General features: G+C 44.4%; 1 protein-coding gene across 3 annotated transcripts in view; it reads left to right on the top strand.

Annotated features, from left to right (window-relative positions):
- sdk2b (sidekick cell adhesion molecule 2b) overlaps positions 1-23,115 on the top strand; it is a 599,240-nt gene that overhangs the window by 190,215 nt on the left and 385,910 nt on the right. The window contains exon 1 of one of the 3 annotated variants that reach the window (XM_078401133.1): positions 9,459-9,518. The exons of the other annotated variants lie outside the window; for them this stretch is intronic. The gene's annotated coding sequence lies outside the window, so the exon portion shown is untranslated. Of the gene's footprint in view, positions 1-9,458; positions 9,519-23,115 lie in introns of those variants that run through there. 3 annotated transcript variants of the gene reach the window in all.

The raw sequence follows: 23,115 nt of genomic DNA, 5'->3' as shown, positions 1-23,115 counted from the left end.
CATTTCAATATTGCCATTGTTTAACTGGTTATTACCAAACATACTTGCACAAGCAAAAAAATCTAATCTCTGGTGTTTGATGCCAATGCCCAAAAATACATTCACAAAATTTAGGTCTAGGTTCTCCTGCAAATGTTAGTTTGTTTGGTTTTATGTTTCTGTTATTTAAGCAGCTGTTATTTAACTGATTTAGCATTCACCAAAAGGCTTTGACAATCCCAACTCTTGATCTGTTCTATAAACCATCATTAGCAACCCCACCAACAGTGACAAATGAATGTCAGGCTTCAGAAATCAATTCTGTGCCAAGGGGAACCATCCATGCACCTGTTATAGCAGATTGATTCACTGCTTCTAATTACAAACAGTTTAGATAGTTAATTAGGAAAAATAGCAGCTACTCATTTTCCTTGTGGCTGTTGGCTTTTAGTTTAGAGATACAGCATGGCAACAGGTCCTTAGGCCTGCCAAGTCCGCACCAACCTATGATCACTGGTACACTAGTTTTATGTTATTCCAGTTTTGTATCCGACACATTAGGGGCAATTTACGGAGGTCAATTAACGCACAAACCCGCACATATTTGGAATGTGGCGGGAAACCAGAGCACCCAGGGGAAGGCCACGCTGTCACAGGGAGAACGGGCAAACTCCACACAGATAGCACCCGGGGTTGGTTATCGGGTCGGGACTCTTCTTCAGAATGATGAACTTCCATCACACTCCTTTTTCGTGCCTTATGGATAGTGGAAATACTTTGGGTGAACAGATGGCTACTTACCACTGGATCTCCAGTCTCTGAACACTGCTGATAGCCACAGTAGTTATGCAGTTGGTCCAAGGAGCTTTCGACCAAAGTGAGCCCCAAGCCATTAATGCTGAGGGATTCAACAACATTAATACCAGGGTAGGTGATTGACTCTCTCTTGCTGGAGATGGTCATTGGCTGGAATCTTGTGGCATAAAAGTTATCAGCCTCATATCACCTCTTACCTGAATGTTTTTGAAGTTTTGTGCTATACACACATGGACAGGTTCATTTGCTGGGGACCTGGTCACAGACAGTTATCTGCAAATATTTCAACTTTATGTCGACCAGATGAGCACATTGAACTAGATCATATACAGTCTGACCCACATCCCAGGCGGCACAGTGGTGCATGGTAGAGTTGCTGCCTCAAAGCGCCAGAGACCTGGGTTCAATCCTGACTATAGCTGCTGCCTGTACAGAGTTTATCCATTCTTCCCGTGACCATGTGGGTTTTCTCCGGGTGCTTGGGTTACATCCCACACTCCAAAGATGTGCAGGCTTGTAGGTGAATTGGCTTCTGTAAATTGTAAATTGACCCTAGTGTGTATGATAGTGCGAGTGTACGGGGTGATCCTTTGGTCGACATGGACTCGGTGGGCCAAACGCCCTGTTTTCATGCTGTATCTCTCTAGTCTAATCACCTTATTCGGCTAGATCCCATAGTCTGCCCTACATCCCCGCCTGGTGAGACCTAGCATGGGCAGGTATGGAGAGTGGTTCAAGCAGCCTGGTCCTGACTCCCTGCCCCAGAGATCCCGAATATTGGAAGACAAGCCTGGGGGTGAGCAGTCAATAGTCAATAGTCAATAGTCGTTTATTTGTCACATACACATAAATGTGTAGTGAAATGAAACATTACCCGCAGTTGAACAATAAGACCAATAAGATTAATCAATAAAAATGCAATAACACATACAATCACAACTAACACCAAACAAAAAGAAACATCCATCACAGTATGTCTCCTCCAGTCCCTTCTCACTGTGATGGAAGGCAAGAATGTCTTTTTCTCTTCCCTGCCGTCTTGTCCCACGGTCAGGCTGTTGGAGTTGCCACGTCGGGGTGGGCGGTGAAAAATCCCGCGGCCTATTTCAGGCCGCGCCGGACGGTGAAAGGTCCGTGGTGGGCCGACCCAAGTCCCGCGATTCGGGGCAGGCGAACACGCTGCCTCTGCCGCTGCTGGAGCTCCCGATGTTGGCCCCCATCCAGGGGCCTGCGGGCTTCCGACATCCACGCGGCCCGCGCCGGAGCCTCCGGAGACGAGTCGCAGCCGTTCCCGCAGCATCCGCAGGCAGCCAGCGCCGCAGGTGGTGAGTCCGGGCCGCGGGCTCTGCAAACCAGAGCCCCAGGTGGTCCCAGGTGCATGGCCGGTGGTAGGCCGCAGCGGGAACGGAGACACGACACAGAACAAAGGTCGTGTCTCCGTTCGGGAGAGAGAATGTTACAGTTCCCGTTCCCTCCCACCCCCCCCCCCCCAAAACATAACATACAACACTACATCATATTAAACTACAATTCAGACAAAAACAACAAAAAACACAAAAGACAGACGGACTGCAGGCAAGCCGCAGCTGCGACGGCAGCGCTGGCTCCTCCTACAGTCTGTCCCGTCATGGCCCATGAGGTTCCTTCCACCGGTCCTGTCAAGAAATATCTCTGACATTCAACTGCAAAGTGAAATATTCATATCACTGACGCAAACAATGTTTAAGCAGAAAAATATAGATAATTAATTTTAAAACATGTATTATTAATTCATGGAAACATAAACCAAAGTGTAATAATGTTACAAAATATGGACCACGTTCCCTGGGTGAGATTCCTCATTGTAGTGTACAGGACTCCATCCGTTTGGCAGCTGTAACTGGCGTTGAACGATTTACGTGTGACCAGACACTATTGAGTTCCACGTCGGGTCTCGTCCAAAGGCAGGATGGCAGAAATAGTGAGGCAGTAAGTCCTAAGCTTTGACGTCAGGCCGACTTTGACGACAGGCCGACTAAAGTCCAGTGCCTATTTGCTCAGGAACTGAACAACATCAGATCCAAAAGGTCATAGCCAGCATGATTCAGCTCGTCTTTACACTAAACCTTTCCATAAATCACTGGCAAGACTCCAGCTGGAGTATTGCCTTCAGATAGGAGCACTACACTTCAAGATGGATTTCAAGGTCTTACAGGTGATGTGGAAGAGATTTACTAGCGAAATACCAGGGATGCGGGATTTGAATTAATTGGAGAGATGAGAGAAGATAAGATTGGCCTTGGTACATGGCCTGTTTTGGGGAGAATTGGGTAAAGGTATTTTAAAGCCTTTAATGCAGAAAATACCGAAAATCTCTTTTTGTGAGCACAGTGAGGACACAGGCTCGAAGTAATTGGCAAAAGTGACAACAGGGATCATTCATCTCAGCGGTACAGTTGGTACTAATTTGTAAAAGTGGAAAACATGAAACACATAGTTGCAGCTGGAGAAAGTTTCTGCCTGCAGTCATGGCTCAACGTTAAATCCAGAGTTAAAAGTAAAAGACTATTTATTTTTACTTCTCTTTCCAAATTGATGTTGGAAATAACATACACATTATTGAAACCTTCTCTCAGCAGCTTAATGTGAAATTGCCAGAACTTTAAAAACAGAGCTAACTAGTAGAAAGCCATAAATTACTCAACAGTTGTTAACATGTACCCACTCAGTAGCCTAGTCCCTTAGATGAATATACCTCTCCAATATGTCAGTGTTTTCAGGATAAAAATGAATGAATTTCTTCCAGACTCCCCACCTTTCATGCATTCAGTGTAACCCCGTGTTGTTCTTGGGTAAGTCAGAGGAGAGAGAGTTTGGGAGGGATGTACAAACCATGGTTGGTTTAGATGGAGCGGCTGGTCCCAGCAACAAATGGTTCATCAAAAGGGAGCACAGCATTCAGATGTCCAGCGGACACAGAATTGGATAACCTTCGAAAACTAGGCACTGTGGTAGCGGATGCAATAGATAGCTCTGGTGCTGTGAGCTGTGCATGTCTACTTCAGTACTGTTCATTGAATCTCCCCTGAATGGGGTGGTACGGTGGCGCAGCGGTAGAATTGCTGCCCGACAGCGTTTTCAGCACAAGGGAGGCGGGTTCGATCTCGACTGCAGGAGTTTGTACGTTCTCCCTGTAACCGCATGGGTTTTCTTCGAGATCTTCGGTTTCCTCCCACACTCCAAAGATGCACAGGTTTGGAGGTAAATTGGCTTGGTATAAATGTAAAATTGTTCATAATGTGTGTAGGATAATGTTAATGTGCGAGGATCGCTGGTCGTTGCGGACTCGCTGGGCCGAAGGGCCTGTTTCCGTGCTGTATCTCTAAACTAAACAGCTAACCATACATTTATAATTCCAATACTCTATTGGTCTAATTTTCCCAGTAGGCTTGCGTTGTTGCACCACAGTGTGTGAAGTAACTTGATTATCCCATTAGTGTTGCACAACCCCATGTGGATAGAGTTTAATTGGGACATTCAACATTTGGTACATTCAACATTTCTTGTGTTTTTTAATTAATAATTTGTCCATGTAACCTGGGACTTTGATATTTTCATTCTTCCCTCAAACTAAACTAAACCAATTTCTTCAGGTGTCTAACTGAAGCCCACCATCCCTGGAATTGTTCTGGTTAATCTTTCTGCCTCCTGTTTGGGACCCTCACATTCTCCTCAAAGTCAGCTGGCCAGAATTGAGCTCAATATTCCAGTTGCAGCCTCACCAACGTGCTTTGTCCAAGCTTATCACATCTCCTTTGCTTTGTACTATTGCTCTCTGCTTATGAACTGAGAATCCCATGCATTTTACCAACAACTATCTCCACATGCACTGCCACTCATGAAGATTTACATACATCTGCAGCCAGATCTCACTGTTCCAGCAAACCTTTTAAAAATGCATCACTTATCTGATGTTGTGTTATTTCTGCCAAATTGTATTAAATTACAACAGCCACTTGTCTGCTCTTTCTGGCAGCCTATCTGTATCTTTTACCAGTTTATCACGGTCCTTCCCCCTCCTGGCCAACCCCACAGGCTTTATTTCATCTGCAAATTCGGGAATGTTATTCTGCATGCTTGTGTCTAAATCATTGATCAAAGGGCAGTGAGTGGTCCCAGCACAGGTCCGTGGGGAGCACCACAAACTATCACCCTTCAGTCTGGGGATACAGATTTCTGTGATTCAGTGATTTCTGGATTGCTTGAAGCCAGTCTCAGGCCACAGCCACTGCAGGCTGCAGTGTTTGTGTGCCGGGGACTGAGCTTCTATCTGAGTCTCACCGATTGTGAATGCAAGCAGGGTGCCAGATGAATCACAACACATGCGTGCGGCTGCATTTCTTTTCCATTTTCCTTCACTAAATCTTGCATGTGGTTTTGAGACACTGAGAGAATGCATTAAGTTAATATATTTAAAACCAACACTGAGCAGTCAGCTCCTCTCCTTTCAACATCGTTGGCCTGTTTTGAGATTCAATTAAAGATGACTTCTGAATGTAAGAGCCTTTCATACGTATCAGATTAAAACTCCCATCTGCGGTGGAAGTTGAGTCTGATGTGAGCCCACCTTGCTGCTGCCTCTGCTGCTACGAGTTAGCATTCCCTGAACCGCCACCAGGTTTTATTTATTTAGGAAGCAACAAGATAATTTGACCAAAGCCAATGGTTTATTCACAAAGGAGAAAGGATTGGAGTTGAAACTAAAACCCTTGTCTTTCCTCTGGCATCATCTGTCAGACATTGCAGACTCTTTCAAGAACGTTCTTCTCTCAACTGTTCTGGTAACTTGGGCTGCTCATGAAATGTGGAGGTGCATTTAATAAGAGCTCATGAATTATTCAAGTGCTTTGCAGAATATCACACAGTGTATTATATATTCTTAATAAATAGGGCAATAACAATATTGAAAGCATGACCTTTGCCAGTGCTTGCTATAGTTCATGACCAACGTTATTGATTACAATGAGTAAATAATTGATTATGGCGTAAATGGAGCCACTTAGTTTCTTCTGCATCATCTACAACATGGCAGGACTGTGTCCAGTGCAGTCGTGGATGAATCATCTATTGATTATTAGAGATGGATCTCGTATTAATGGGACTATAGAGTTTAAAAAATGGGAAATTAACCGCTGGTTCATCAGCATGTTCCCCATTACGGAGACATTTGGATGTTAACCAGTTAATTGCGTGAAGCACCTTGTGACTGTCCCAGTCTCTAAAACAACCAGATTTTGCCAGGAAGGAGAGGACGGTGGCAATGTGAATTCTGAAGGGCCCTCGTGTTTGATGCTGTTCTTGTAATACCATGAATAATTTAAAGTGTGATCGTTCTTCTGAGGAAGACAATAAGGCATTGAAATGGTGTGTACTTCACAGCGTTATAGTTTAATTCCCCGCCAACAGTATTTCCCAAATATTACTGCTATTATATACCAAGAACAATCTAAGCTTTCCCTAATGGTTGATTACACCACCTGTCTAATGGGGTAAAAGGCAAAAATAACCCGAGTCAATATCAGATCTTATTCTGGTATGCAACAAGATGAGACATTGGCAGAGAAAGCCACTACATGGACAACATGGACAATGTGTGAAATTAAACCAAGTTCTATGAATTGCTCAGATCCCCCGCACCTTTTATAAGCTGAGGCTGTACCTAGTACTTGATGTTTTGTTCATGCTACAAAAGCATTTAAACGAGGTTTAAAAACAGTACTGTAAATGCACAATATTCTAAATGCGGTCTCACCGACGTCTTATACAACTGCAACAAGACCTCCCAACTTCTATACTCAATGCTCTGACTGATGGCCAGTGCCAAAAGCCTTTTTGACCACCTTATCTACCTGCGACTCGAACTTCAAGGAACCATGCACCTGTACTCCTAGATCCCTCTGCTCTACAACACTACCCAGAAGCCAACCATTTACTGTGTAGGTCTTGCTCTTCTTTGACGTCCCAAAATGCAACACTTCACTCTTTTCTGTATTAAATTCCATCAACCATTCCTCCGTCCACCTGGCCAATCGATCCAGATCCTGCTGCAATCTTTTCACAAACATCTTCACTATCTGCAAAAAAACGAACTTGTATCATCAGCAAACTTGCCCTGTATGTTCTCATCCAAATCATTGATGTAGGTGACAAACGGGCCCAGCACCGAAACCTGAGGCACATCACTAGTTGCAGGCCTCTAGTCTGAGCAGCAACCTTCCACCATCACCCTCTGCTTCCTTCCATGGAGCCAATTTGCTATCCATTCAGCTATCTCTCCTTGGATCCCATGCGATCTAACCTTCCAGAGCAGCCTACCAAGCGGAACCTTGTTGAACACCTTACTGAAGTCCATGTACACAACATCAACAGCTCTGCCCTCATCAACCTTTTTGGTCACGTCTTCAAAAAAATCAATCAGATTGATGAGACACGACCTCCCACATACAAAACCATGCTGATTGTCCCTAATCAGCCCTTGCCCGTCCAAATACCTGTATAACCTATCCCTCAGAATACTCTCCAGTAACTTACCAACCACAGATGTTAAGCTCACCGGCCTATAGTTCCCAGTATTTTCCCTGCAGCCCATCTTGAAAAGAGGCACAACATTTGCCACCCTCCAGTCTTCCAGCACCTCTCCTGTATTTAAGGATGACTCGTAAATTTCAACCAGGGCTCCCGCAATTTCCTCTCTAGTTTCCCGCAATGTCCTCGGATATATCTGATTAGGCCCTGCAGATTTGCCTATCTTCAGTACTTCTTCTATGGTAACCCTGACTGCTCTCAAAACACTTCCAGTGACTGCTCCAATTTCCTCCGTCCTACTGCTTTCTCTTAGGTAAATACAGAGGAGAAATAATCATTTAGGACCTTGCCCATCTCCTGTGGCTCCACACAGAGGTGACCATTTTGATTCCTGAAATTCATGAATGAAGAAAGTTACTCAAAGATTGTAACTAAGCATGCCAGCTACATGTTCACTGACTTGGATTGTGAAGTGAAACAGTTTATAAAGAAACAGCCTTGTGCATCTGGAAAATAATTAATTATCCATTTTTTTATTTGCGTCATCCACTGTATATCCTTGTAGAGTAAGTCACAAATAAGAAGCAAACTTGAAAGAATCTCAAAACCACACACTCCACCCTATTGAAAGTGGCTTTTTTTTCCAAAGGAGCTTCTTGGACCTGATGTGTTCTGGCCCACCAACGTGACAGATTACTGTTTCTAGAGCCAAACACTGAATGGATCTCACATGGGATGGTCTGGATCTGGACCAAATGGGTGTGTGGCAGAGGGGAAGAAGACCAGTGAGTGAGGGGAGAGACACACACCAGATGCTGGAATCTGGAACAAAATACAAAGTGCTGGAGGAACTCAGCAGATCAGACAGCAACTGTGGATGAAATGGACAGGCGACGTTTCTGGTCGGGACAGGAAAGAAGGATCAGTTCTGAAGCAAGGTGTCAACCGGAAATGTTGTCTGTCTATTTCTCGAGAGTTGCTGCCTGTCCATCCCCTCCAGAGTTGCTGCCTGTCCATCCCCTCCAGAGTTGCTGCCTGTCCATCCCCTCCAGAGTTGCTGCCTGTCCATCCCCTCCAGAGTTGCTGCCTGTCCATCCCCTCCAGAGTTGCTGCCTGACCCACTAAGTTCCTCCAGCACATTGTGCTTTGAGTAAGGGTGCTTCACCCATTCAACAGCATCAGGACTGTTCACTAACACAGCCTGAGGAGACAGGTTCATCTACCATCTCTGAATGGTGAACTCAGATCGAACACCTGACTGATTTAGTGTGGAAACTGAAGATGTTGTTGGCTTTGGAGACGCGGGTTTACAAAAAAAGACACAAAGTGCTGGAGTAACTCAGCGGGTAAGGCAGCATCTCTGGAGAACATGGATAGGTAACGTTCCGGGTTTGGATCTTTCTTCAGTCTGTATTTAGTTTGTTAGTTGTGCGCAGAAGAGTCACGAAGTTAATGAAACTTGCCAGCTTCTCCGGTCTCTTAAACACCACAAATTAAGTAGATTTTGCAGTGAACCACCAAGCTGGAGTGGGAAGAGTTAAACTGTATAACTTAGATGTTTGAAGTTGGTGTGATTATAAAAGATGTAATCTTAGTCCATTGGTCTATGAGAGGTGAACTTTGAGTGAACTGAAATGCCTAGCTCGATAATTTTTCTTAGTTCTTCAAAGCAGTCAGCAGAAATGGATTTGCAAGACAGCTTTGAAGGTTTTGTCATTTTTTAATGTTAATTTACACACAACTGACTGTAGTTTCTTCAATAAACCATGTTGTAATTTGAAAATTATCATCAATAAGAGACCGATTACTAAAAAAAAATTGTGAATCTTATATTTCATTTTTTTAAGTCTACCAAATTATTCTGCATTTGGCGGCAGTAAGAAACTGCAGCAATTCCAGGAATAAACAAATACTTTTGAACATGCTGGGTAATGTTTAATTACCCTGTTATTTTCCCTGTAACCTCTTCTTCCCAATTCCCATCAAAGCCATCCTAGATTCTGCTGTCGGCCTGCACTCGAAACAGTTTATTGCAACAATGGAACACCCGATGGAAATGCTCACAGTACAAATTCCACACAAGCAACACCAGAGGTCAGGATTGAACCTGGATCACTAGAGCTCGGCTCTCCCAGCTGCGTACTGTGTGGTCCGTGATAGTAAGTGTCCGTTCAAAACTGATTACCCCACACATCCCTGAACGCAGGCCTTCCATTGAAGTCCTCTGCCACAGAAACGCACAGCTACGCATGAAACACAATGCAGGATCACACAGTGACACTGAAGGTTATCTCAACTTACATTTAGGAGCAAAGGGAAAGTACTTTATTCAAGTAAAATTATTTGCAGAAAGTATAAAAGTTGGAATAAACAGCATGACTCATTTTATCAAACACTGAGTCAGTAAACAGGAGATGTATTAGAATTATTGAACCTAATCATAATTTATTTAAAATAAAGCGGCCACGAAATTAAATTGTGTGCTGCTGTTTATTTTCGGACCATGTGAGCAAAAATGTGTTTGACGCTTGAATAAATGTGACAGCAATAAATGTAAGAACCAGAAGGCATAGATTTTAAGGTGAGGGGAAAAGATTTAATAGGAACCTGAGGAGCAATTTTTTCACACAGAGGGTGGTGCAGGAGTTAGTTGAGACAGGTACTACCACAACATTTTAAAGACATTTGGACAAGTACATGCATAGGAAAGGTTTAGAAGGATATAAGCCAAATGCAGGCAGGTGGGACTAGTGTAGATGAGGCATATTAGTCGGCGTGGGCAAGTTGGGCCGATGGGCCTGTTTCCACGCTGTGTGACTCTATGACAAGTGAACACATTTTACTCAGAGTTTTACTCACTGTAAGTTGTGTGAGACGCACTTAAAGTTATTTTGCTCCCTAAGTTTAGTTTAGTTTAAAGATACAGCGTGGTAACAGGCCCTTCGGCCCACCATCTCCACGCCGACCAGCGATCACTGCACATTAACACTATCCTACACTAGGGACAATTTACCAAGCCAATTAATTTGCAAACCTGTACAACTTTTGAGCGTGGAAGGAAACCGAAGATCTTGGAGAAAACCCACGCAAGTCACGGGGAGAACGTAAAAACGCCATACAAAAACAGCACTCGTAGTCAGGATCGAACTCGGGTCTCTGGCTCTGTAAGGCAGCAACTTTACCGGTTCAAGTGCGTTGCTATTTTCCATCTTTCCTATCCTTGCATCTGTCCAAATGTCATTTAAAAGTGGTGTTTGATCCACAATTTCATAGGCTGATAGAGATTGATGGACTGCATGGATCTTCCACATTCAGGATTTAATAATGTAAGCAATAAAGAGCAGGAGTGGGCTGAGAGGCCCCCGTTCCTGCCTCAATAATTGTTCCTCAGCTCCAGGTTCCAGCCAGTTGCCCAAGATACCAAACTCTCCTGACTCGGCCTTGAATACCTTCAATGATTCAGCTGGTGGAGCACAGATTTCTGAAGATTCATGGTGCTCAAAGAGAAAAAAAAAACTTCCTCTCTTAGTGTGTGACCCCTTTGTTGAGGACCGAATCACATTGACACTATCCTACACACACTAGGGACAATTTTTATATCTACCCAGTCAATTTACCTACAAACCTGTACGTCTTTGGAGTGTGGGAGGAAACCGAAGATCTCGGAGAAAACCCACGCAGGTCACGGGGAGAACGTACAAACTCCGTACAGACGGTGCCCGTAGTCAGGATCGAACCTGAGTCTCCGGCGCTACATTCGCTGTAAGGCAGCAACTCTACCGCTGCGCCACCATGCCGCCCATTCTCCAAGATCTTCGGTTTCCTCACACATTCCAAAGACGTACAGGTTTGTTAATTCCTACACTTTGTTTCCTGTCTGCCAACCAATTTTCTATCCATGTTAATACCCTATCCCCAATACCATGTGCTCTAATTTTGCCCACTAATTTCCTGTGTGAGACCTTATGAAAGGCTTTTTGAAAGTCCAGATACACTACATCCACTGACTCTCCTTTATCCATTTTACTTGGTACATCCTCAAAAAATTCCAGAAGATTAGTCAAGCAAGATTTCCTCTTCGTAAATCCATGCTGACTTGGACCGATTCTGTTACTGCTATCCAAATGCGTCGCTATTACATCTTTAATAATTGACTCCAGCATCTTCCCCACCACCGATGTCAGGCTAACTGGTCTTTAATTCCCTGATTTCTCTCTCCCTCCTTTCTTAAAAAGTGGGATAACATTAGCTACCCTCCCAATCCACAGGAACTGATCCAAAATCTATAGAACATTGGAAAATGATCACCAATGCGTCCAAGATTTCTAGAGCCACCCCCTTGAGTACCCTGGGAGGCAGACCATCAGGCCCTGGGGATTTATCAGCCTTCAGTCCCATCAGTCTACCCAACACCATTTCCTGACTAATGTGAATTTCCTTCAGTTCCTCCGTCACCCTAGATCCTCTGTCCCCTAGTACATCTGGGAGATTGTTTGTGTCTCCTTAATGAAGACCGAACCAAAGTACCTGTTCAACTCATCTGCCATTTCCTTGCTCCCCATAATAAATTCACCTGTTTCTGTCTTCAAGGGTCCCACATTTGTCTCAACTAATCTTTTCCTTTTCACATATCTAAAGAAGCTTTTACTATCCTCCTTTATATTCTTGGCTTGCTTACCTTCGTACTTCATCTTTTCTCCCCGTATTGCCTTTTAAGTTACCTTTTGTTGTTCTTTAAACGTTTCCCAATCCTCTGGCATCCCACTCATCTTTGGTATGTTATACGTCTTCTCTTTTCATTTTATACTGCCCTTGTCAGTCACGGTTGCCTCTTACTCCCCTTAGAATCGTTCCTCCTCTTTGGAATGAAATGATCCTGCATCTTCGGGATTATTCCCAGAAATTTCTGCCATTGCTGTTCCACCGTCATCCCTGCTAGGATCCCTTTCCAGTCAACTTTGGCCAGCTCCTCCCTCATGCCTCCATAGTCCTCTTTGTTCAACTGCAATACTAACACTTCTGATTTTACCATCTCCCTCTCAAATTGCAGATTAAAACTTATCATATTATGGTCACTACCTCCTAATGGTTCCTTTACCTTGAGTTCCCTTATCAAATCTGGTTCATTGCACAATACTAAATCCAGAATTGCCATCTCCCTGGTTGGCTCCAGTACAAGCTGCTCTAAGATAGGTGCACGCGGGCTGAGCGAAGATGTTCTGCGAGATGAATCGCCCAGTCTGCGTTTGGTCTCGCCGATGTATGTCCACATCTTGACCAATGGATACAGTAGATGAGGTTGGAGGAGGTGCAAGTGAACCTCTGCATAACCTGAAAGGACTGGCGGGGTCCCTGGACAGTCGAGGGAGGAGGTATAGCGACAGGTGTTGCATCTTCTGCGGTTGCAGGGGAAGGTACCTGGGGAGAGGTGTACCATGCTCTGTCCTTGTTCAGATGTAGTGACTGTGGAGCAGTTTAAATTTTCTGCACAATGAACCTGACACAATGTGGGATTGTTTAGTAATACAAGAAGGTGAGGAATAGAAAGGTCCAACCTTCCAGTTTTTTGATAAAATTTGTGCTTCTTGGAGATGTCCAACCATCGGAGCGGTTCTTGCCTGAAGAATGTGGTGATGGGAAGAGATGTAACATAAAATGAAGGAACGCTTATTTTTAAAAAAGAATTATGGATACTTTGAATAAATTCAATTTTTTTTTCACATTTCAAAGGAGAAATTCTGAATGTACTCGAGACACAAAGGTATTTAGCAGATTATTAATGTGATGCTGAGAGCAATCTTCAGAAATGAATGATCCATTAACTGTGAAATGAAATGAGCACAGATCATTTCCCACACATACTGCAAGAAATATTTCAATAGAATATTAATCGTTCGGGCTGCAGATAATGTTATCCCTGTTGGATGTTTTTACCTGAATGGAGATTGCACTTCAGAATGGCATAATTTAATTGTGATTTAATCTTGGATTATTCCTGGATTCCATGGATTTTAAGAGATTAACTTTGTTGGTTTTTGCTGTGCCCCATGTTGCTGTGGTCCCCAGTACCTCCAGCAATTAGCTAGGATTCTGCCGAGGAGACTACTGACTCTGAAGCTGCCAGTGTATGTTCGCCATTTCATTCTGTAAAAGACTGAGACCAATTTTTGGGTTTACTGCACAAATGAACAAGGAAATCAGAACCTACTGACCATGAAACCAGGCTCCAATCCAGTGCAGAGCCTCTGTTGATGCTAGAACATCAGCTTCTTTCATATACCGCGACATAAAAACGTCTGAGAGAGTTGGAGCTTGTTCATTCAGGAACAAGATACAACAAATTCATCAGTCGTTTACAGCACCAAACATGCAATGTTCTCGCCTCTAATGTTCGTTCTACAGATTTCACCAAAATCTATTGTGGGTGCAAAGTATAAAATCTATCACCATCACAACAAATGAAGAGTGAATTTCAAGGCACGAGTTTCTTAATTGTGTGTTAAGTGTATTTACTACCAAACAAGTTTTTTGCCACTGCTCTGAAAAATTAATTTGACAAGTAGTGTTTTATTCCTGAGGAAGAAAATAAAGGACACACCTGTCTGCTGCTGTGAACTGTTCACTGCAGCCAGTGAAAGGAGTGAACAAACAGTGCACGGGAATGATGCTGAAGCGAGATTCACCGTTGTTCTCGATAAACAACGCCATTCGCTACCATTGCATTTTAACCCAATAATCCAATTTATTTATGAACTCATTCTGAAATATGATTTTTCACAATTTAAACCATGAACAACTGATGAAGTTATTGATGAGACGGTAATATTCAGGCAGAGGGAGAGGGATTTGGAAATGATAAGGCAGATTGAAATTTGTGATGGATTAATGCGAAATCAGTTCTCCTTTTGATCGGTGCAAAGTTGGAAGTTGGTTTGGTGCATGGTTGGAAGTTGGTTTGGTGCATGGTTGGAAATTGGTTTGGTGCAAGGTTGGAAGTTGGTTTGGTGCATGGTTGGAAATTGGTTTGGTGCAAGGTTGGAAGTTGGTTTGGTGCATGGTTGGAAGTTGGTTTGGTGCATGGTTGGAAGTTGGTTTGGTGCAAGGTTGGAAGTTGGTTTGGTGCATGGTTGGAAGTTGGTTTGGTGCATGGTTGGAAATTGGTTTGGTGCAAGGTTGGAAATTGGTTTGGTGCAAGGTTGGAAGTTGGTTTGGTGCATGGTTGGAAGTTGGTTTGGTGCATGGTTGAAAGTTGGTTTGGTGCTCTAAACACAGGGTCACAGGACTTTCCATCTTGTTTGCGTGAAGCTCAGGATCACACCTTCACTGTTTGGTGATGTGTGATTGGAAGTTGGTATGGTGCATGGTTAGAAGTTGGTTTGGTGCGTGGTTGGAAGTTGGCTCCTCCCACCTGAAAAGCAACCAAAGTCCCCGACAGTGAGATGTTTGTCAACAACTTGTCGCGTGTGCAAATAAAACCCGGTCTCTCATCATTGATTTTCATCAGCTAACGACAACCAATTCTCTTTATGGAGTTGGGAATGATGTATTTGTTTGTTCTAAAATAATCAGCGAATGTGTGATCCTGAGCTTCTCACAAACAAGATGGAAAGTCTTGTGACCCTGTGTGACATGGTGTACTTCATAAGTCACAGGAGAAGAATTAGGCCATTCGGCCCATCGAGTCTACCCTGCCATTCAATCATGGCTGATCTAACTTTCCCTCTCAACCCCATTCTCCTGCCTTCTCCCCATAACCCCTGACACCCTTACTGATCAAAAATCTATCAATCTCGATTGCCCCAACTACAATTTGGTAGACGGATTTAAGAATTGAAGATATTGAATGAAAGAACATATGAAAACCAGATTTCTCAAAGTTTGACAAATTATTTTAATTTAAATCTGTAACTTTTTGAGGCTCCACTTCTTCAACGTCTGCAATAAGATGCTGCAGATGTTCTACCAATCGGTGGTAGCCAGTGCCATCTTGTTCGCTGTCGTGTGATGGGGCAGCAGGGTGACGGCCGCGGATGCCCTATAGAATTAAACTCATCAGGAAGGCTGGCTCCGTCCTGGGGCAGAGTTGGATTCATGGGAGGTGGTCTTGGAGGGGAGGATGCTCCTCAAACTGTGGAGCATCCTGGACAATACAGCTCACCCCCTCCATGACACACTAGTCAACCTGAGAAGCACCTTCAACAACAGACTGGTCCCAGCAAGATGCAGGACAGAACGCCACAGGAGATCCTTCTTCCCTGTGGCTATCAAACTGTACAACTCATCCTCCTTCTGTCGTGAGGTAGACTGAGACTGAGACTGAGACTGAGACTGAGACTGAGACTGAGACTGAGACTGAGACTGAGACTGAGACTGAGACTGAGACTGAGACTGACTCCCCCTCCCCAATCTTTGCACATCCCCAATCCTTTCCATGCATCACTTTAATTTCATGTTTCCTGTATCTTGTCTTTTTTATGACTGTTGGCAGATCAATTTCCCTCCTGGGATAAATAATGTTCTATCGCATCGTATCGTATTTTGGCCTCGGATGTCTTTTATGCTGTTTTTTCTACTATTCAAATTTAGTATTTTCTGAAATGGAGTCGTGACAAATAAACAGAATTAGTTTTTATTCGATTTGTGTTGATTCAGAAAGCCACACAGAGGAGTGGTGAACGGGCCCCAAATCGATAAATTATAATCCATGGAGCTAAGCTCCTTGAAGTTGCTCCACAAACTCAAACTGATCTGTTGCTTCCCATTCCACATTGAATGAGTGGTGAAGAGGGTTTTATAATCTGTTAACACTCACGCACCATCAGCCGCCAGGTATCTCCAGTCCAAACAGTGACAAGCAGAGCACCAGAAAGGAGAATCCCTTTTTAACTGGAGCATAGTTTGTCAAGTTTCCACTGCCCAGAAAAATGTTTGCCTTATAAAAACAACTTGCATTTATGGAATTCCTTTAATATAAACGCACGTCCCAGACAAATAACCCATAGTCTTTGTAAGAAAATAACTGCAGATGCTGGTACAAATCGAAGGTATTTATCCACAAAATGCTGGCGTAACTCAGCAGGTCAGGCAGCATCTCAGGAGAGAAGGAATGGGTGACGTTTCGGGTCAAACTTCAGTCTGAAGAAGGGTCTCGACCCGAAATGTCACCCATTCCTTCTCTCCTGAGATGCTGCCTGACCTGCTGAGTTACTCCAGCATTTTGTGAATACATAGTCTTTGTAAGGTGCACTGCCCTGTTAATGATGCGGTAATGAAGGGAGGAGAAGATTAAGAGAGGAAAGGTACAAGAGTGTGTAGGAAAGAACTGCAGATGCTGGTTTACCCCAAAGAGAGACACAAAATGCTGGAGTGACTCAGTGGGACAGGCGTGACTCAGCGGGACAGGCGTGACTCGGCGGGACAGGCGTGACTCAGTGGGACAGGCGTGACTCGGCGGGACAGCATTTTGTGTCTATCTTCGGGGTAAACCAGCATCTGCACTTCTTTCCAGTTACTCCAGCATTTTGGGTCAATTTAAAGGTACAAGAGTCCTTGACTCGAGATGTTTGGATACCTTGAAGATCTGTGGTATAGCCGGAACTTCCAGAGAAAGGGGGGTGGACGATGACAAAGGATTTCTAAGAGCAATTGACAAAGTTAACACTGGGGCATTTTTTTAAGCAAAAGCCCATATTCCTGTGCTGTATTGTTTCTATGTTCTATGTGTTCTATGTTCTAGGTCAGCAAGGGAGTGATGGATGATTGAACTTGGTGCAGGTTGGGATACTGTGCAGCAGAATTATGAATGCGTTTTAGTTTCGGTTTCGGGGGAGTGGAAACTGGAGCTGTGGGCAGGTGTGTGTCTGAGAACAAGGGTTCCTGCAGCCAATGAGCTGGGGCACCGCTGGCAAGGGGCAGAATCTCACAGTTAAAGTAGGCAATTCTGCTCTTGAACTGGTTATAATCAGTGACCCCCCTCAGAGGGTCAGAAGGTTAAAGTTCAGACTAGCTCAGCCCACAGCTGCATGGGATGGGTAGGGTCAGCGGTGGAAGAGTGAGTTCGTGCCAGGGAGCTAACACAGGGGCATTGTTGGTCTTTCGAATCTTCAGCTGGGCAAAATATCTGATACACCATCTCTGAATGTCACCCAAACACTGACGGATCAGAGACCATGGAGGGGCCAAGGAAAGTGCTGATGAAGTAAACTTGGGTGTCTTCACCAAATATACTGTCATACTATTTTAGTTTGCTTCAAGACTTCTAGTGCTAAATATTTGTCTTACAGCTTGAAAACACGTCAAATCAAGTCAAGTCAAGTGTGTTTTATTGTCATATGTCCCAAAACAGAACAATAAAATTCCTACTGACAGCAGCACAACAGATATGCTCAGGTTGATAGCTGGAGTAACTCAGTGGGTCTATGGAGAAAAGGAATAGGTTTCGTTTCGGGTCGAGACCTTTCTTCAGACTGAGAGTCAAGGGAAATGGAAATGAGAGATGTAGACAGTGATGTAGAGAGATATAGAACAAATGAATAAAAGGTATGCAAAAAAATAACGATGATAAAGGAAACAGGCCATTGTTAGCTGTGTGCTGGATGAGAATTGAGTACAGACAATGGGACTCAACAAGACGACTTTGAAGCTGGTACGACTTGGGCGGGGAAGCTGGTACGACTTGAAGTTAGAGAAATCAATATTCATACCTCTGGTTTGTAAGGAGTCCAAGCAAAATATGAGATGTTGTTCCTACAATTTGTGTTTGGCCTCACTCTGACAATGGAGGAGGCCTAGGGCAGAAAGGTCAGTGTGGGAATGGAAAGAGGAATTAAAGTGTTTGGCAACCGGAAGATCAGGTAGGTCCAGGCGGACTGAGCGAAGGTGTTCAGCGAAATGATCGCCCAGTCAACGTTTGGTCATGCCGATGTATCAGAGTCCACACCTTGAACAACGAATACAGTAGATCTGCTGAAAAGGCAGAAGTGAATGATTGCAATAACTCCATCAACGGGAAGTGTTCAGAGGTACTGAGCAGCAATGTCTCTGTAGACCCGGATTTTCAAAGGCTGCCATCATTGACAAAAGGGACATTTGGCTGTGGGGCCAAATGTAAGATTTCAAAGTTTGCTCATAACACAAAACAAAGCAGAAATGTCAGAAGTGATGCAAGTCAAATCACGGTTATTATCTCTGTTGTTGTTTTTTTAAATCTGTTTATTGATGCAAGAGCCATCAAGTGGATATAAAACATTAAACACATCGACAGCACCAGAACAGTTAGAGTGCAATGCATACACTGGAACATTATCCACTTCACGGAAAGAAATGAGCAGAATATGTTTTGAATAGAAACATGGAAACATAGAAAATAGGTGCAGGAGGAGGCCATTTGGCCCTTCGAGCCAGCACCGCCATTCATTGTGATCATGGCTGATCATCCACAGTCAGTAACCTGTGCCCAACTTCTCCCCATTTCCGTTGATTCCACTAGCCCCCAAAGCTCTATCGAACTCTCTCTTAAATCCATCATGATTTGGCCTCCATCTTAAATTCATCCAGTGATTTGGCCTCCAATTTAAATTCATCCAGTGATTTGGCCTCCATCTTAAATTCATCCAGTGATTTGGCCTCCATCTTAAATTCATCCAGTGATTCGGCCTCCAGAATGTTGAGAGACTGGGAGAGGTTGCTTTCCTTGAGTCAATCTATCTTTATATTCTTCAGTGGAGTTTGCTAAAAGTTGAAAAGCACTGAGGTCATATATTTTGCAGTTGCAGCTAACTGCGGCATGGTAGCGCAGCGGTAGAGTTGCTGCTTTACAGCGAATGCAGCGCCGGAGACTCAGGTTCGATCCTGACTTCGGGTGCTGCACTGTAAGGAGTTTGTACGTTCTCCCCGTGACCTGCGTGGGTTTTCTCCGAGATCTTCGGTTTCCTCCCACACTCCAAAGACGTAAATGTAAAAAATTGTCCCTAGTGGGTGTAGGATAGTGTTAATGTACGGGGATCACTGGGCGGCACGGACTTGGAGGGCCGAAAAGGCCTGTTTCCGGCTGTATATATATGATATGATATGATATGATAAAGATACATGACCATTGTGTTGGACTGTAGACATACGATACGATACGATGGAACTTTATTTAGCTCAGGCGGGAAATTGGTCTGCCAACAGTCATAAAACACATGAAACATGGAATTAAAGTGATGAGTGGAAAGGATTGGGGATGTGCAAAGATTGGGGAGGGGGGGGAAGGAGGGGAGTCAGTCCACCCCACGACAGAAGGGGGAGGAGTTGTACAGTTTAATAGCCACAAGAAAAAAGGGTCTCCTGTGCCGTTCTGTACTGCATCTTGGTGGAACCGGTCTGTTGCTGAAGGTACTCCTCCGGTTGACCAGTGTGTCATGGCGGGGTGAGCCGTATTGTCCACGATGCTCCACAGTTCCGCAAACATCTGCGTTCCCTGGTTCCCTGTTATTCTGACCGCTCTGTGGCACCCGTGTCCGAGGCTCTGCGCGGTGGGTGGCCTCTGGTCTGAAAACTGCCGATGGTGGTGGCGGCAGTCCGACTTTAGGATGGACGGTACTCGACAGCGCAGTCCAGCCAGCCACAGCGAGACGGTGGTACTGGCCAATGTCATAGACTCTGCTCAAGAAGGGTGGTGCCTCTGTTACCCCCTCTACCCATGGGCAGGGGCCCTGCACTCTTGGTTTCCTGTAGCACTGCACTTGAATGACCCTCCTGCTCCTTGGAGTTTTTGGCGAGTTATTCCAGATAGGAAACATTTAGAGAGATATGGGTCAAATGCAGGCAGTTGGGACTATCCTAGATGGGGCGTTTTAGAGTCATGGAGTCATACAGCGTGGAAACAGGCCCTTCGTCCCAACTTGCCCACGCCGCCCAACATACCCTATCTACACAATATATATATGTACACAAGAAAGGAGCAAAATAATTGACTGCTCCAGTTTTCAGCCAGTAATTGACATCTATTGTTGACCTTACTTCAAAAAACGTAATCAATAATAAAATTGTCAGCGGCAGACTTGGTGACGTCTTTACACCAATGCTCTGCGATGTGTCTCAGCCAGAAATAACCCTTCTATCCAGACTATTGATTCTGAGCAGCTTCTCAATTAGCCTTTAATGTACTGATTTACATGAAGTTAGATGAAGTATGGACTTTGATATGAAGCACCTAGTTTAAAAGAGTATTGATTTCATAAGAGCTCATTCAGGGTGGTAGAATGCGGCAGGAGTAAACCGATATCTGACGAATCAAATTCTGAAGCAGAGTGTGAATTGTTGATTAGACAAAAAGACCATCTCAGTGTGTACAGAATCTGCTTCCTTTAGAGAAAATGGGTAATGATGCCAAGAATATCGGGGGCATTTTAATTGTGTTTAAAAATCTCATGAAAAGGACACCTTTTGTGCAGAACCTTTAGACTTCATTTACATTGCGTCTGTGGCATTAGAGGGAAGGAGCTCTGTATCTGAATGAAAGACTCACCATAGATTAACTCCTCCTGACAACCGTGCAGACTGGGAAATGCGGAGAAATAGTCTAAAGAAGGGTCTCGACCCAAAACGTCGCCCATTCCTTCTCTCCTGAGATGCTGCCTGACCTGCTGAGTTACTCCAGCATTTTGTGAAATAAAAAGCCCTTCTCAATACATCGCCAGATCCATGAAGATCGTATGATGACCCAGGTTTGCCTTGGGTAAATGCCGCTACCTCTTTTTCTCCAACAGGCCAACCATTTGAGCATATTTAACACTGAATAATATCTCAAAGTAGTGATATAAAATGCAACAGCTCTCTCCCTCTCATCACTTGCCACCTTCTCCCTCCCTCACTTCCACCAGCACTCTCTCTCTATTCCAAATTGCTTCTTAGAACATAGAACATTACAGCACAAGACAGGCCCTTCAGCCCACAATCTCTGTGCCGAACATGATGCCAAGAGCATCACTTATCTACGTGCACATAACCCATATCCCTCCATTCCCTGCATGTCTATGTGCCTATCCAAAGGTCTTTTAAATGCCATTGACGTGGCTGCTTCAACCAAGACCGCTGGCAGTGCATTCCAGGCACCCACCACCCTCTGAGTAAAAAGACTTGCCCCGCGCATCTCCTATAAACGTTGCCCACTCTCACCCCCACTCTGCTCCTTATCTTTGCGAACTTCCTTGGTGGGAACATGAGGGTTTTGCCGCGTATGCAGACTTCACCTTAGAGAGATGAGACTGACCTATACTGCCAACCCAAATGTTTACTGCTGATATTCATGATAGTATGGACTCTGGACTAATTCTGCCGTTGCCGTCTTGTTGGTCAGGATAGTGGTGACATTATTTAGTGAAGCCCTGTGGTTGTACCTGCATGAAATGTGAACTCAGGCCGGTTCAAATTTATCTGGATTGTGTTGTTTGGAGACTCAAGATGTTTAATGCCCATTTAATTGCATTCAGAAATGTGTTAACTAGGACCCGATAAGAGCAAGTGAGATTCACAATCTGTGGTCAATGGTGCTTTATTATTACATGTGCAAACACACAATGAAATTATTATTTTTTGCATACAGTTCAATAAAGTATTACCATCCCCGATTAACAAAGTGAGGAGAAATGGTTCACTGAGACTGCATGCAAGAGGTGCCAAGTTTTGGTGCTATTTTCAAAGTCCAGTTCGTGCTCTTGGCCTTACGAGCTGTAGGGCTTTCTTGGGCGTGTGGATCGACCTGCGAACCAAAGTTCCTCTCCTTGCCCGTTCACCTTTGTGCCCCGGTGGCGCCCCCTGCAGCCGACCTCGAGGGCATAGAAGGCCAGACCCTGGTTCTTTCTCCTATCAGCCTTGCTCCTCACGTCCGTCGTCACCGGCTACATCTTCTCCAGTCTCTGGTCTTCGGAGGACGAGCAGGGACCGGCCTGGCAGCTTCCCCCTGCAGGTCACGGCCCGCTGGATCTTCTGCAAGTGGCCGGTCTTATTTACTACCACTCTGGTGCTTGTCTTGAAGAGAAGGAAATTAACCGGTGTGCCAAGAGGTGACCCTGCTCGTTGAATAGATCCTTGAAGATTTTGTGTAAAAGTTAACTAGATTGACCAGGTGAAAAGTAAAAACTGAATATACTGAAATAAAAAGAAAAACTAATGGAATATTCAGCAGCTTCCATGGAGGCTAGTTTAATTGCTGTGTTAATTTGATCATTTAGTTGCAAAGAAACAAAGTGCTGGAGGAACTCATCGGGTTGAGCATCTATGTGGGAGGTGGAGGGGGAAGGTATTGTCGATGTTTCGATTTGAGACCCTGCGTCGGTGGCTGAGAGTGGGGAGGGAAGGGAGTCTATATAAAGAGGGGATGGCCAGGGGTGAGACAGGTGGTGCTAAGCAGGTGATCCACCTTACATGTACTGGCCCCCTGTCTCTCCCTCAACCCATACCCTCCCCTACCTTCGTTCCACTGGCTCTCTTCCCTCTCCACTCTCAGCCTGATGCGGTACCTCAACCTGAAACGCCAACATATCCTTCCCTCCACTAATGCTGCTGGACCCGTTGAGTTTCTCCAGCAGTTTGCTTTTCACTCCAGATTCCTGCTTTGTGTACCCCTGATAATTTTGTTATATGGATTCATAAACTTTGGAACCACTCCCAGCTGCAAACTGTTAACTCGGTTTCCTTCTCCATAGAAGCTGGCTGGCCTGTTGACTATTTCCAGTAATTTCTCTTTATTTCAGACTGAAATGACCTCAGTCT

Source organism: Rhinoraja longicauda, chromosome 6 (genome assembly GCF_053455715.1).
Source record: "Rhinoraja longicauda isolate Sanriku21f chromosome 6, sRhiLon1.1, whole genome shotgun sequence".
Lineage (NCBI taxonomy): Eukaryota > Metazoa > Chordata > Chondrichthyes > Rajiformes > Arhynchobatidae > Rhinoraja > Rhinoraja longicauda.
This window is presented reverse-complemented; position numbering and strand designations above follow the sequence as displayed.